General features: G+C 36.8%; 1 long non-coding RNA gene across 1 annotated transcript in view; it reads right to left on the reverse strand.

Moving 5' to 3' along the window:
• The window catches only part of LOC125614110, a 22,743-nt gene extending 13,045 nt beyond the window's left edge, over positions 1-9,698 (reverse strand). Inside the window, exons 1-2 of the long non-coding RNA XR_007344748.1 lie at positions 9,444-9,698; positions 9,279-9,327 (exon numbers count right to left, since the gene is read on the reverse strand). This is a non-coding gene — a long non-coding RNA (uncharacterized LOC125614110). The remainder of the gene's footprint in view (positions 1-9,278; positions 9,328-9,443) is intronic.
• Positions 9,699-17,480: the final 7,782 nt, after the last annotated feature.

Raw genomic sequence — 17,480 nt, forward strand, 5'->3', positions numbered from 1 at the left:
CACTGAGCCACATCCCCAGCCCTTTTTAATTTTTTATTTTCAGACAAGATCTCGCTAAGTTGCTGAGGCTGGCCTTGAACTTGTGATCTCCTGCCTCAGCCTCCTGAGCCACTGGGATTACAAGAGTGTTCATCTTGATTGCACAGCACTGCTCTGAGGCAGCCTCATAGGGCTCCCTGATTCTCAGAGCAGACAAAGGCAACCTGAAGGGCTGGCTGAGGCTCACGAAGCAGCCTCTGTGGTGGCTGTTCCTTAATTGGATGTTTATTGGATTGCCAGGGCTGGGACTTGCTGGCTCTCTGTTTAAAAGCACACAGAAGCCCTCCTTGAGACAGTGGGGGGAGGTTTTTTTGCTTCGCTGGACCCTCGAGGACAGTGGATAGTGTTTTCCTGTCTCTTCTGATTCCTGGGAACACATTCCTGATACTTGACATTGTCAAAGAATAAAACAAGGACCACCCAAGCCCATTTGTGTGTGTGTGTGTGTGTGTGTGTGTTTGGAAGATGAGGGAGCACAGGCTGGTGAGTGGTTATCTGAAGAGGCTGGTCAAGAGTTTTGAAGCGCTGGATGCCTTTAGTGGCTCTACTAATTTACGATCAAAACCTAGTTTTCTGGATTGGATGGGAAAGAGCAAGGCTCTGTACACAGATGATTGAAACAAATGTAATTATTCATTGGTTGGTTAGAAAAGTTTCTTCATAAGATCAGAGGAGTAGACAAAGGGGAATGAAGGGAAGGGGGGAGGGATGAGACAGAGAAAGACAGTGGAACGACTTTGACTTAACTTTTCTGTGTACATTTGTGAATATACCACAGTGAATCTCACCATCATGTACATTCACAAGACACTAATTTAAAAAAAAAAATTACAAATAAAAACCAAAGAGATCAGTAGAGTAGAGCAAAAGGAACAAGGAGAGGGAGGAGGGGAGGGGAAGAGTAAGTGCTGAGGACTGAATTAGAAAAAAAATATATTTTTGTGCTTTTATAATTGTGTCAAAATGATTCCTATCATCATGGATAACTAAAAAGAATCAATAGCTGGGCACAGTGGCACACACCTGTAATCCCAGTGGCTCACACGTGTAATCCCAGTGGTTTGGGAGGCTGAGGCAGGAGGATCACAAGTTCAAAGCCAGCCTCAGCAATTTAGCGAGGGGCTAAGCAACTCAGTGAGACCCTGTCTCTAAATAAAATACAAAATAGGGGTGAGGATGGGGCTCAGTGGTCGAGTGTCCCTGAGTTCAATTCCCAGTACCTCCCCCCAAAAATAATATATAAATAAATTTTAAAAATAAAAAGAACCAAAAAAATGGTCTTCAATTAGGTCCAGCAAGGGGCTGGCATCTTGGGTTCTCTGACCACACAGTATCCTCTTCAATACCTCCCAAGTAAGTGCCACTGTAAGTGGAAAATTGTCCTTTTATAACTTTCCTGGATTATGGATGTTACAGGCCCCGAAACACATGCAAATCTTTTCCCTGAGGTCACTTTGAATCCTGTCTGGGCTGGGTCAGCTGCCAGCAGCCCATCAGAAAGGACAGCTGCTCCTGATCCTTAAGCCCTAGGTTGCTGATCCTTTCTTAGAAGGTCATAGCATAGCCAGTAAGGTGCCCCAAAGAGGGCAAAATTTAAGGAGACATGCATTTTGAGGGTCATGCAAGTTCAGAGTCAGTCCTGACGAGTAAGCATTCCCTTAAATACTGATCTGGTCTTGGCCTAGTCACCATTTCTCAAGCAGTAAAGGCAAGTGTTTGCAGATTATCAGCATTACTATTGAACATTCTCTTTGCATGAACTGTGATGGTATTCTTTCCAGATATAAGATATTTTCAGTTGCTCTTGTTTGTTTCATGTTAGAAATGGATAGGGTATGTTTCCTGGATCAGAGAGGAAGAGTATGAGGAAGGAATCTCAGGATATGTCAACTCTTGACAAGTATCTCCCTAGTCACAAGGCTTTTTACTTATGTGGCCAGATTTCAGTGGTACAAGCAGTCTGTCCCATAACAGAGCTGCACTTGGGGTACTCTCACTGTTCCCGGCCACAGGCATTTTCTTTACACAGATATTTATTTGAAGTTTCAGACCATATGCAAATAACTCATGTCAGACAGGATTCTTTTTACCTGATCATTCTAAAACAGCATCAACAGGACCAGTGCAGGAGAATGGTACCCTGATTCCAGTTTACTCAGTGTGGCTGCTACTATGGTTTTCTACAAAAGCATTTGAGTTCAATATCAGATATACTGATTTACAAATAACTATGGCCCTATGGGGGAACTCCACAGCAACCAAATCATCCATGCCCTGGCTCCGAGTTAAATTGGGCCTCAGCCATTCAGGACAGATAAAACTTCTATTTTTTAAAAATATTTTTTTAGTTGTAGATGGACATAATATCTTTATTTATTTATTTTAAAGTATTTTTATTTCATTGGATCTTTAATTTATTTGTTTATTTTTATGTGGTGCTGAGGATTGATCCCAGTGCCTCACACATGTTAGGCAAGCACTCTGCCCCTGAGCCACAACCCCAGCTTCTTATTTATTTATTTTTATGTGGTGTTGAGGATCGAACCCAGGACCTCAAGCATGCAAGGCAAGCACTCTACCACTGAGCTACAATCCCAACCCTAAAACTTCTATTTTTAATAGCTTCACATGAAGGCAGTTATAGGTAGGGCAATTCTGATGGCAAGGCACACCCCCTGGCCCAACATGTTGCAGACCAAGGATGTGTCATGAGAGCATTCTCATCTCTGGGAGAATCAGTCCTTTCTGTATAAATTCAATTGTCCCTGTTTGTTTACCTCATGTTGTCACTATTTTCAATTGTTTCCTCTTGTTCTGTCCTTCAAAAACACAGGGATGAGGGCTGGGGCTGGGGCTCAGTGGGAGAGCGCTTGACTAGCATGTGTGAGGCACTGGGTTCGATCCTCAGTACCACATATAAATAAATAAAAATAATAAAGGTCCGTCAACAACTAAAAAAATTAAAAAACAAAACATGGGGTGAGCCAGCCACCAACTGCTCAGTAACAACCGTTCATGTGTGGGATCTGAGAGACACACGGGAGAGTGCAGGTTTAATGTGAGAGTCACATTGCAATTTATTCATGTAGGAACCTCAGGAAGTTTTGCTGTCGCCTGTTTTGTTTTTTTTTTCCTGAACATCAACTAAGCATAATGAAGTCAGTCCAGGATGGGCTTCAAGCCCAAATCCACTTGCTTTGGGATTCGTCACTCAGGCTCCTATATTAAATTCACCTTGGGGTCTATGGTAAATTTTATGAAATGTTACTTTCCTCTTTACAGCTAGCATAAACATTTATTATACATCCTGTGATATATGTTTCCAGGAAGTAAGGAAATGCTGTTGTGGAAAGATATGATTCCCAACTGATTTGAAATATAGACAAATAGCATGTTTTAGAAAGGGGCCAGGACTTTAATGGAAAAAAAGTAGTTATCAGATTTTTTTTTCTTGTCTTTCTTTGCCTTCTCTTCTGGCACCAGTTAAAGGAACATTTCTCATCCTTCTCCCCATGCACACAAAAGATGATACCTGATATGAAATGCTGTCAAATCCTGCTTCATTAAAGCCCACAAAAGCTAATGCACAGCTTCCCTCACACTGCCCTAAAATGGGAACAAAGAAGCAGAATAATGTCAAAATAGAACACAAAGGAAAAGAGTTTGTCCTCTGGGCCTGGCAGATGAAAGCTATCAGGAATCATCTGTGAATGTTGGGCTGGGCCAGTGTTTCTGGGACTCATTTCATGGATGATGGGGGATTGCCAGATTGGGTGACTTGTGTAAACACAGCAAGAGTACAGCTAAGGGCCTTCTACAAGGGCCTAAGCCATTCTCCTCTCATCCATGTAGTGATAAGCAACAAGAGGGACTCTATCTCAGGACAGGGACAGCTAAAGAATCAGGGAATACAGATTTCTCAGTTACTTTCCATGTGACAGAATGCTCTTTGAAGGGGAAAGTGTTCAAATTCTTATGGTTTGGATGTGAGGTATCCCCCAAAAAACTCACGTGCGAGACAATGCAAGAAGGTTCAGAGGAGAAATTATAGGGATTAACTGAGTGTTAACTGAAGGCAGGTGACTGTGGCTGGAGGAGGTGGGCATTGGAGGTGTGGCTTTGGATACATATTTGTATCTGGCCAGTGCAGTCTCTCTCTGCTTCCTGATCATCATGTGAGCCACTTCCCTCTGCCACACTCTTCTGTCATGATGTTCTTCCTCATCTTGAGTCCCGAGGAAGGGAGCCTACTGTCTATGGACTGAGACCTCTGAAACGGTGATAAAATAAACTTTTCCTTCCCTAAAATTGTTCTCGTCAGATTTTTCAGTCACAGTTGCAACAAAGCTAACTAAAATAATAGCTGTAAGAAAAAGGAAGTCCCAGAAAATGTCTGATCACTATTGGTGGCATAAATAATGATGAGGACCAAATTACTTTGCTTTGTGGCATATTAATAGGGCTTAATAAAAGTCACAGATGGGGCAAATGTATTTCATCAGGTCAGAATGTGATCCTTGGCCAACTGTGGGCTGAGAGTCGCTTAAGTGACACCATCAGGAAATGGCAGAGTTAGGATTTGAAATCCAGCATTAGAGAATGTGATGATGTGACACTATTACTACCTCACAGTGCCTGTTCACTTAACTTCCTGGCATGTCTGTCACCCTCTTTCATTGTTCTGCCATCCATAGATAAAGTCACTTGCTGGGATGTTGTCACTGGAATCTGGGAGGAGAGAGACAGTAAGGGATGGACAGCCACTGTGATCAACTCTCTTTGGTTGGCAAGTCAGGTGCATCTTATTTGGCCTTACCCAAAAGCAGAGCCTGAGACAAGTATTTGAGAACAGATGTTTTGTTCAGGAGAGGATTCCAAAGAGCAGAAGTGAGAGAGGAGTGAGTGAGAGACAGGGATGGAGAGAAAAAACATATAAGGGCTCATTTTCAGGATCCAGTTGGAACTGGACCTTTTAAGAAACATAAGGAATGCCAACAGTCACCGGAAGCTGAAAGAGGCAAAGAATAATTCTCCCTTGGAGCTTCCAGAGGGAGTCCAACTCTGCTATCACCTTAATTTCAGACTTCTGGCCTCTAGAAATGCAAGAGAATAAATTTCTGTTGTTTTAAGACACCCAGTTTGTGGTAATTTGTTATGGCAGCTGTAGGGAACTTATATACTAGATGTTTGCTAGTCCTTCAAATTTGAAAAGAGAGAACCATTGCCTTGGAGAGAGTGGCATAAAATATTACTTAAATAATTAAAATAATTATTATGTAGTAATAGCCTTAGTGGAAGTGTGTGCAAAGCTATGTGGGAGTGAAGAATGGCTTATACAATGAGATCACATAATAGTACAGAACCATACAATGATTAAAAGAGCTGCCTGGGTTCAATTCCTGGCCCACTACTTACTCCACCATAAATAGCTGTATATCCTGATTAAGTTGGTTAACCTATCTGGGCTTCAGTTTCCCAACTGTAATGCAGGGATGGCAATAATGGTACTTTTTTCATATGGGGTTTTATTGAGAGTTGAATGAGATAATACATTTAAAATCCTTAGAAAAAAAATAATTCCTGGTAGGCACTCAGTAGATACTATTCAGGAAGAACTTTCATGCAATAAGGTATTCTTTGTCATAGTGTCCCTGATAGTGTGCTACAGGTGGATTCTGATCAAGTCTGCTGGAAAACTGGAAAGGAGAAACAAATTTTGTTGATATCATGGAGAAGAAGAATCTTATGGAAAAACCTTCATGAAGTTGTTTATGAATCTCTGGTATTTTCCCAGACCTGTGTGTTAATGCATGCAATCTCAAACTTCATATTAAAAACGTTTGAGAAATTAATGAAGACATTGACCAATGTACAAGCACAACACTGGCTATTGGGTTGTGCACCCATGAGCTAGGGCTCACTTGTGTGGCAAAAGTATTGCAAACAGAACCAGAAATGAAATCACAACCTATACAGGGATGGTCAGAACTTGCAGACTGAACACAACTAGGTCAATTCCTGACAAGACAAACAAAGGAAAAGAAAAGAAAAGACAAATACAAATGTGCTTCATAGGATATAAACAAGACCCAGAATTCAATAACATAATATTCAATACATCTAGAATATAATGCCAAATTGCACAGCATACAAAAAAGAAAGATATAATGCTGAGAAAAAAGAAGCTAAAATTGTCAGACTAAGATTTTAAAATAGCTTTCTTCTTTCTTTCTTTCTTTCTTTCTTTCTTTCTTTCTTTCTTTCTTTCTTTCTGTTTTGGGGATTGAACCCAGAGTCTTGCACATGCTAGGCAAGCATTCTATTACTGGGCTATAACCCCAGCCTCTTAAAACAGGTATAAAATTCTCAAAGAAATAGAGGTGACCACTGTTGAGACAGATGGAAATTTTGGAAGTTTCAACAACAACAACAACAACAACAACACACACACACACACACACACATATACATAGACAGATTCATATATGGATATAGAGGATATGAGGTGTCTGCATATAGAGCTCCTGTGTGAATACCCAAATGGTTAGAAGTGAAATGATTAGATTATGAGAGTTATAAATCAACCAGTAGATTAGCCCATTTGATGGATTAATAATTTTAAAGAGCTACTATAATGGGTGGTAAACCATGATCCCCAAATAAACTTTTCTTCTCCAAGTGGTTCTTATCAGGTTATTTTGGTCATGGTAGTGGAAAGATACAATATAATATATCTATAATATATACATATATCTCAGTAGAAAATTTAAAATTAAAAACATAAGAAAACCTCACTGGATGAGCTTAATAACACAATGTAGACAGTGGAAGACAGGAACAACAGAAATTAACCAATCTGAATAAAAGAGAAAAATATGGAGAATATGAACAAACTCTCATGAACCTATGGGACAATATCAAAAAGTCTAACAATTATGATATCAAAAAAAAAAAAAAAGANCCCCTTCATTATACAGAATACAGGTATGACGATGTGAGGAAAAAAAAAGAAGTGGATCACATTAGATTGGGTAGAGAGAAGTGATGGGAGGGGAGGGGAGGGGAAGGGGGGAAAGGAAGGACGTAGAATAAAATAGACATTATTATTGCTGTGGGTATATACGTGACTGCATGACCAATGTGATTCTGCAACCTGTATACTCAGAAAAATGAGAAATTATATCCTATCTGATTCAAATGTATGATATGTCAAGATCATTGTACTGTCATGTGTAACTAATTAAAACAAATAAACAAACAAACAAACCCAAATAAATAAAATAAAGGTATTGTGTTCAACTACAACTAAAACTAAATATAATAAAAGAAGAGGTGAAAGAATTCTATGTTGAAAAATATTTGAAGAAAGCTTGCCCCTAAACTATTCTAGTTTGGAAAATTACATAAATTATAAATTCAAGAAAATGAGCAAACCTCAATAAAATAAAACTAAGGAAATCCATAGCATAATAATCAGACTGAGAAAAACTAAACAGAAGGAAACACAAAAATCACCTCTCAAAGTTGAAAAATAATGCATTGCTTATAGGGTAACAATGATCTGAATGACTGTGGATTTATTCTCAAGAACTCTGGAGGCCAGAAGGAAGGGATACAATATTTTTCAAGTACTGGAAAAAAGAATGGTTAACCTGAATTCTATATTTAGTAAAACTACTTTTCAGGGCTAAAAGTAAAATAAAGATATCCTCAGATGAAGAAAACTTTTATTGCCAGAAGAACTGTTCTAAAATAATCTCTAAAGAAATTTCTTGAAAAGGAAGGGAGATATTACCAAAAGGAAGCATGGAATATTAGGAATGAAGTAAGAAAATCAGGAATGCTAAGTGTCAAATGCTTATTTACTACTATTAAAAAATCTTTGCTGAGTAAAAGTTGTGTGTGGTGGTATACCAGCTACTCCGGAGACTGAGGCAGCAGGATCATTTGAGCTTAGGAGTTTGAGATCAGCTTGAGAAACATAGCAAGACCCTGTCTCAGAAAAAAAAAAAAATCACTGAATAAATAAAATTAAACATTTCTCTTTACTTGAATTTTTATAAAGTTTGAAAATTAATGAAAACATTATAACATTTTATGATAGTATCTGCTATGTTATTAGATATGAAATATAAGATAATTATAATATAAATGTGAAAGGATAAAGGAGTATGCCGCAGTCTGGCTGGGCACAAATCACGGCCACTGAAGCAGGAACAAACTTTATTTCTGAACTCCATCAGCACACTCCACACACGCTCCCCAGGAACTCTCCGGAACGCCCACACACGTGGCCTTCTCCTGGGACACACCACACACCAACCGGAAATCCCTCCTCCAGCACTTCCCCAACCAATGAGAAGTCTCCGGGAATCCCCGTGAGAACTCCAAAGTAGCCTGCCGAGGCGGACAGTAATGGCTCGCCTGTCAACCAATACTGTTGGCAAAATGCCAGGGGCCATTCCGACTCGGCTGTGGCTCTCAGCAGGATTACTAGTAAATTTCTACATTCCACTTAAAGTGGTCAAATATCATCTCTAATTAGGGTGGGAAAAGTTAAGTATGTATATCCTAATACCTAGAGAATTCAGTCAAAAGTTTGTACAAAGAGATAGTCAATGGAATAGAGTACCTAAAATATAACCAAAAATATTAAAATAACCAAAAGAAGACAGGCTGAAAGAAATAGGAATTAAAAAAAACAAACAAAAAACAACAAAATGGTATATATCATATTGACAATTACATTAAATAAAAGTGACCCAAACACACCAATTAAAAGACAGAGATTGTCATAATGGATTTTCTAAAATGACCAAACTCTATATTGTTAACAAGAAACTCATCTCAAATATAATGCAGAGCAAGGTTAAAAATGATAGAAAAATATATACACTAATCACTACAAAGGGGAAGTGGATATACTAATATCAGAGACTTGAGAGCAAAGTAAGTTACAGAGGGGAGACATTACATAATGATGAAAGAACCAATTGTTGAGAAAACAAAAGACTGAATGTTGTCTCTGATATGCAGATGCTAACACACAATAAGCGGGGTGTTTGGGGCAGGGAAAAATAGAAGTTTACTGGATTAGACAAAGGGGAATAAAGGGAAGGGAGGAGAATGGGAATGGGAAAGAAAGCAGAATGAATTGAACATTACTTTCCTATGTTCACATATGAATACACAACCAGTGAAAGTCCACAACATGTACAATCACAAGAATGGGTACTTACACTCCATGTGTGTGTGATAGGTCAAAACACACTCTACTGTTACGTATATCTAAAACAAAACAAAACAAAACAAAAAAGAACCAATTGTTGGGAAGACATAACACTAAAAGCATATGCAAATAATAATATAACAATAAATGATATAAAGCAAAAAAACTAACTCACCTGAAAGAAAATATAGACAAATCCACAATTATAATCACAGTCTCTAGTACTCCTTCTCTACAGTCAGGAGACTAGACACAGAAAATAAGCAAGAATATAGAATAAGTGAAGTACCCCATCAAATAACTGGATCTAATTGTCAGTTTTAGAAAATTTCACCTAAAATCAGCAAAATACATATCATTTTCAAGTAAACACGGAATAAAATAAACATGTAAACATGAATTTTAACAGATTTAAAGGATCTGAGATCATACAAAGTATGTTCTTTGCTCATAATGAGTTATACTTTAATTCTCTGAAATTAAACTATCACTCATTAACAGAAAGCTAAGAGGAAAATTCTCAAAAACAGTTGAAAGGTAAGCACACACTCCTAAACAATGTCTCAGACAAAAATCAAGTGCCAAGGAAAATTACAAATTATTTTAAACAAAACATAAATGAAAATACAACATTTAAAACCTGTGGGATATAGCTAATGCAATGCTTCAAGACGAATTTATACCATTAAAAAGAAGGAAGGTCTAAATTAATAATCTAAACTTACATCTTAAGAACCTACAAAAAGAATGAAGTAAAGGTAACACAATCAGAAGAAACTAATAGAGACAAAACTCAACAAAAGTGAGAGTATAAAAACAATAGAAAAAAATTAATAAAACTAAATCTGTCCTTTGAAAGGTTTACAAAGTTAATAAACCTATACCAAAATTGACAAAGAAGTAGAAAAATAATTCAAATTACAAATATTAGAAATTAATGAAGGGATATTACTACAAATCCAATTGGCATTAAAAAGTAACAAGGGAATACCAGGAAGAACACTACCTACATGGATTTGAAAACTTAGATGATATAGCCCAATTCCTTGCAAACCACAAATTATCAAAATTTACCTAAGATGAAACAAATAATTTGTGCAACTTATAAACTATCAAATAAATTAAATTCATAGCTAAAAACCTCCCCCAAGAGAAAGCCTAAATGGTTTCACTAGAGGATTCTACCATACACAGGACATAAAACTAACTTAATACAATATCTTCTAGACTGTAGACAAATATGGAACACACCTAAGTTCATTTTGTGAGGCTAACATTACTTTGATACCAAAACCAGAGAAGGCAATACAAGAATAGAAAACTATTGCTATGATTTATATATGTCTTATCCCTCAAATATTCATGTGTGGGAAGCTAGGTCCCATTTTTGAGACTAGGTAGAATCTTTAAGAGGTGGACTTAGTGGGAAGTAATTAGGTCATGGGGGCATCACACTTAGGAGGGACTGATGCTCGTTTCATGAGAGTAGTTAGGTCTCATGGGACTGGATTAGTTACTGTGAGAGGAGGTTGTTATAAAGCAAAGCCATTCCAAGTGTTTAACCAGTCCCCATTTTCTTCTCGCTACATTTTCAATACTCTCACCAAGTGATGATGCCATCTACTATATTATAAAGTGGCATAAGGCCTTCACCAGAGATGGCTGCTGGAGCATGGACTTTTCATCCTTCAAAACTGTGAGCCAAAATGAACTTTTTTCTTTATAAATTTGCCAGCCTCCAGTAAATTGTTACAGCAGTTAGAAAATGGACTAAGAGTGCTACATGAGGAAAAGGCATAAATATCCTCAAAAAAGTATTACATAAACAAATTCAGTAATAATAATAATATAAATGAATGCACTGCAACTAAGAGGGCTTAAACCTGAAAATGAAAACCTTGTTCAGTATTCAAAAAACAAATATTCCAATAATAAACCATATGATCATATCATTTAATGCATAAAAGACATTTGACAATATTTAAAAATCCATTCGTGGTAAAAGAGCTCTCCACACACACTAGAAATTAAAGGAAACTTCCTTAGCCTGATAAAGGGCATTGACAGAAAACCTATATATAATACCCTTAATGGAGAAAGACTGAATGCTTTTCTGTATGATTAGCAAATAAGCAAGGATGTCCACTCTTACTGCTCCTGCTCATCAACAAGGTGATAATCAGCAAGTTCAATAAAGCAAGACATACAAATGAAGAAGAAAGAAATAAAACTGCCCCTCTTTGCAGATAATATTATGCTTCATTTAAAAAACCTGAAAAAATCAAAACTCCTTAAAGAAATACATGAGTTTAGGAGAGTTGAGGGGTACATGGTTGAAACAAAAATCCAATCATATTTCTATGTATTTGCAATGAATATTTGGAAATTGAAATGTAAATAATACCATTTCTAGAGGTTCTACAGAAAATAAAACACTTAAGTGTGAATCATAAAATATCATACAGTACTGTTTAAAAACACTCTACCATAATGAACCACACGTGGAAACTACCTAAATGTCCTTCAAAAGGTGAATGGATAAATAAATTTTGTCATTTCCAAGCAATGGAATATTATTCAGTGACAAAAGGAATTTGTTAATGAGAAACAAAATAATTTGTACAACTCTCAAAGGCTGAGTGAACAAATCAAGTCTTTTGGTAACATGCCATGTGATTCCACTTTTTATGATATTCTCCAAAAGAAAAAAACTGTAGTGATAGGAAACAGATCAATGGTTGCCAGGAGAGAGAGGAGAGGGCAAGAAGTGACTGCAAAGGGATTTCATGAAAGAGAGTTTTGGAGTCATGATAATGTTCTGCATTTGGATATTGGTGATGGTTACATGAATCAAAACATCTGTTAAAAGTCATAGAAATGAGTGTCACACAAAATTTTACATCTTCTATATGTTAATCTAAAAAATAAAATTAAAATAGAAAACTAAGGAAAAGGATACTGGAAAGATGACAGAATAGGAAACACCCAGGAATTTTTCTTGCCCACTAGACAACGAGTGCTCTGGCACAATCTGTCTGATGTAACAATTTGGAACTCTGAAATCTATTAAAACCCTCATCTTCCAGAGAAAGGCTTGGACAGTGAATTGTGACTAATTTCAGGTCTTAGCACAATAGCAGCCACCCATCCCCCACTGGAAATGTTTCCCTGGTACAGCCTGCACACATCTTACAGGACCCAGGGTGGACAAAATGGACCCTTTACTCCAAATATAGGAAATTTGTGCTCTGTTCGCTGATGGCAGATTCAAATCATAGAAATGCAGAAAAAAAGGGGTAGGCATTGTCATACTGCCTCACATTGTTGCAAGCCCCAAGCCCTACCCCCTTGCTAAAGTGATTTCCAAGAGATTTAAAGTGCAGACACCATCCTTTGCTCCCTTCAATTTTTTCTTTTTTTTTTTCCTTTTGAAAACCAGCCATTATGATTCAAAAAAACTACTATACATTCAGAAGAGATTAGGAAAATGACTACACATGCCCAGGGGAAAGTACAGACTCAGAAAAGACCTGAGAAGACCTGAAGTTTATACTTCAGGTTGATCCTTGGCACAGAGACAGCCTACAATAATAACCAAATCAAAAAGAATTTTTTTTAAAGAGAGAGTGTGTGTGAGAGAGAGAGAGTGAGAGAGAGAGAATTTCTTAATATTCATTTTTTAGTTTTTGGCGGACACAACATCTTTGTTTGTATGTGGTGCTGAGGATCGAACCTGGGGCGCACGCATGCCAGGCGAGCGCGCTACCGCTTGAGCCACATCCCCAGCCCAAAAGAAAGAATTTTAAAAAAACAATAATAAGGAACAGCAAAACATGGAGATGGGGAGGATGTGACTTGCAGAGTTATCACATAATGGGATCCAAATGTCCAGTTTTCAATGAAGAAACTCAAAATACACAATGAAATTGTAAAGTAAGTATGGACCATTCAGAAAAAAAGTAAATCAACAAAAATGCTACCTGAAAAAGACCAAATGGCACATCACTAGACAAAGCCTCTAAAACGACTATTATAAAGATGCTCAAAGAACAAAAGGAAGATGTGGAGAAAGTCAAGAAAATCAGGTATGAACAAAATGGAAATATCAATAGAGAGAAAAACCTAAAAAAGAAATTCTCACATTGAAAAGCGTAATAGCAAAAGTCAATTTTTCACTAGAGGGATTCAAAAGTAGATTTCAGCAAGCAGAAGAAAGATTCATTGGAGTTGAAGATAGGACAATGAAAATTATTGCGGCTGTAGAATAGAAATGAGATTGAAGAAAAGTGTCTAGACCCTAAGGGACCTGTGAGATAACATCAAGTGGACTGACATACATACTGTAAGATTCCCAATAGGAGAAGAGAGAGAGACATAGAATGAATATTTGAGGGAATAATGAATGGGTGAAACTTCCCAAATTTGATGAAAGGCAAGAACATAAGCATGCAAGAAAGTTAATGAACTCCAGACACCCACACCAAGACACATTATAATCAAACTTTTGAAATAAAAAGAATCTTGCAAGCATCAAGACAAAAGTGTTTTGTTGCATATAAGTTGCTCATCAATTTGGAGGCCAGTAGGCTGTGGGTCAATAGAGTCAAAAGTGCACAAACCCACCTGTCAACCAAGAATACTATATCTGGCAAAACTGTCCTTTAAAAGTTAAGGCGAAAAGTGGGGGCCACCCTGAAAATGGGAGGGATATCAGTGGAGTGGAGGAGGGAATTGAAGGCCAAGAGAAAGGGACAGGAAAGGGGAGGAAACCTTGGAATGAGTTTGACCAAATTATGCATGTGTGAATGGATCATGGTGAATTCCACCTTTATGTATACATATAAAGTACCAATTTATAATTGCAATAAATAGATGGGTAAAGGCCAGTAGAGGAGGAGATGGTGAGGGAGAAGGGGAGGGAGGGAGGAGGTACTAGGAACTGAAATGGAGCCAATTATATTCCAGGCATGTAGGATTACATCAGACTGAACCCCACTATTATGTGTAACTAATAAGTGCATTTTAAAAAAAATTAGTGTGATATGACCATGTCTACAACTGCTAAAGCATATTGTCCTTAAAAAATAACCTCAGCCTTGCTAACAAGGGTCAAGCAAAGACCTAAAATAGACATTATTTTTTTCATTTTGAATTGATTTATCTCACACATTTGTCACAGCAATGAAAGTCTGACTAACACATAAAATTGATATTAAGAAAAAAAAGTAAAGGTGAAATTAAGGCAGTCCTAAATAATCAAAATTTGAGGGAGTTCATTATCACTAGATCTTCCCAAAAAGAGACTCCTGCAGGGAAAAAAAATGAAAGGACACCAGATAGCAACTGAATACGCTAGGAAGAAATAAAGATCACAATAAAAGTAAATATCTGCTCGATTATAGAATTAATATTACTCTACTAATAGCTTGTAATTCTACTTTTTGATTCTCTGGGGTTTAAGAGATCAGTGCCTTCTAAAAATTATTACTCTCAAAACTAATATTATTCTAACTTAAGTTTACAAGTTCAAATTTTGTTTTCTACTTAATTTAAGAAACTAATCTTTTAAATAAATTTAAATTATGGTTTTGGGCACATAATTTATAAAGATGTAATTCCGTAGCATCACAATCAACAGGTGTGGGGACAGGGCTATTAAAAGATCAGAGTTTTGGTATGCTATTCAAGATAAGCAATTCAAATTAAAATGTTATAATTTTGGATGTAAAATTTGACCCTAATGGTAATAACCACAAAGAAATAGCCACAGAATATATACAAAATGAATATAAATGTTTCACTACAAAATTTAATGAAACACAAAAGAATATATTAATGCAGGGAATGAGAGGCAAAAAAGTGATAATATATATCAAAAACAAATAGCAAAATGACAGAAATAAGTCTCAATCAATCAGTGATCACTTTAGATGTAAATAGACTAAAATTTCCAGTGAAGAGACAGGATATATTATCAGAATGGATTTTTAAATGATCCAGTTATAGACTGTTTACAAAATATTTACTGTAAATCCAAAAACACAAATAAATTGAAAGCAAGAAGATGGAAGAAAAATATTCCATGCAAAGAAATACTAAAAAGGGAGCAAAAGTGGCTATACTGGTGTCACACAAGATAGACTTCTAATCAAATAAGCTTACAAAAAACAAATAAAGTCATATATTAATAAAAGTTTCAATACAGCAAGAATTTATAACAATTGTAAATATTTATGCACTTAATAAAAGACCACAGAATTGAAGAGAGAGATGGACAGCATTGTAATAATAGTCAGATACTTCAGTATTTCCTTCTCAATAATGGATAAAACAACCACATACAAAATAAGTCAGGAAATTCAGAACTTAGCCTGATGTGGTAGTGCACTCCTGTAATCCCGGTGGCTCGGGAGGCTGAGGCAGGAGGATCTGGAGTTCAAAGCCAGCTTCAGCAACAGCAAGGCCCTAAGCAATTCAGTGAGACCCTGTCTCTAAATAAAATACAAAAAAAACAGCTGGGGATGTGGCTCAGTGGTTGAACATCCCTGGGTTCAATTCCTGTTACAAAAATAAAGGAAATATGGAATTTAAGTGATACAATAAACCAAATAGATGTAACAGACATTACAGAACACTGCTCAACGACAACTTCATAACTATTCTTAAATGCACATGGGACATTTTCCAGTATAGACCATATGTTAAGCTACAAATTAAGCCTCAATAGACAAAGCAGCTTCTCTGACTACAATGGACTGAAGTTAGAAATCAATAGCAAAAGTAAAAATGGAATATTCACAAATTTGTGGAAATATAACAATGGAAGTTATAGCCAGAGCAAATAGGTAAGAAAAAGAAATGAAAGTTATACAAAGTGGAAAGGAAGAAGTAAAATTATCTCTGTTTACAGATAAAATAATCTTATATGTAAAAACTTCTTAAAATAGTAGAAGGCTACAAAATCAACACACAAGAATTAGTTGCATTTCTACACACTAATAATTACCAATCTGAAGAGGAAATCATACAACACTGTTGGTGGGAGTGGAAATAGTAGAACCACTGTAGAAAACAGTATGGCAGCTCCTCAGTAAGTTAAAAATTGAATCACGATCTAATCCAGCAATTCCACTTTTGTGTATATACTTAAAAGAACAGAAAGCCAGACTTCAGAGATATCTTTTTACACCCATGTTCATAGCAGCATTATTCACAATAACTAAAACATGGAAGCAGACCCAAGTATCTATTGATAGATGAATGGTTAACTCAAATGTGACATGTTCATACAATGGAATATTATTTGGCTTTAAAAAGGAAGGAAATACTGCAATATATTTTAACATGACCGAATCTTAAGGACATTATGCAAAGTGAAATAAGACATTCACAGAAAGACAAACAATGTATTATTTCCCTTGTATGAGTGAAATCATGGGCATGGGAAGTTGAATGGTAGTTTATAGGAGCTGGAGTGAAGAGGGAGTTGGGGGTTATTGTTTAAAGGGGATAGAGTTTCAATTTTGCAATATGAAAACAGATATGGAGATGGACGGTGGTAATGGCTGCACAAAATCATAATCATGTCTGAATACTTATGAACTGTACATTTCAAAATGCCTAAGATGGCAAATTTAATGTATATTTTACCACAATAAAAGAAACTGAAAAAAAGAGAACATACTAATCATATCTGTGACACTGGCACCACTTGGATAGCATTCACTCTATGCTAGGCAATGTTCTATGTTCTCTCCATGTTATTAACTCACATGTAGAAAATAAGATCCAGTGATTTGCCCAATTTGGTATTTCTCAAACTTCACCTGGGGATCTTGTTAAAATGCACATTCAAATACAGTAGGTATTGGAGGGGTCCTGAAATTCTCCATGGGATGCTGAGGCTGCTGGTTCATGTACCACACTTCGAGAAGCCAGGGCCTAATGTTCCACACTTAGTAAGTCAGGACCAAGATTCACAATCTAATCATTAGAGATGGAAGTCAGTGTTCTTTCTATTGCACAGTTGCTATCTCCAGAGATTTTTTTCCTCTCCTGCTGTAGTTTGATAGAAGGCAGTTAATTACAGTCTGCCAGTTTCAGAGTGCGGGGCTGGGCAGTAGCAAACAGAAAGCACCCCTTTCTCCCAGTCAGCTCTCTACTCCACTAGCAACCCTGGCTATGAGTAGTTGTCTAACCCCCGGTAGATTTG

This window comes from Marmota marmota, unplaced genomic scaffold, assembly GCF_001458135.2.
Source record: "Marmota marmota marmota unplaced genomic scaffold, marMar, whole genome shotgun sequence".
NCBI classification, from domain to species: Eukaryota; Metazoa; Chordata; class Mammalia; order Rodentia; family Sciuridae; genus Marmota; species Marmota marmota.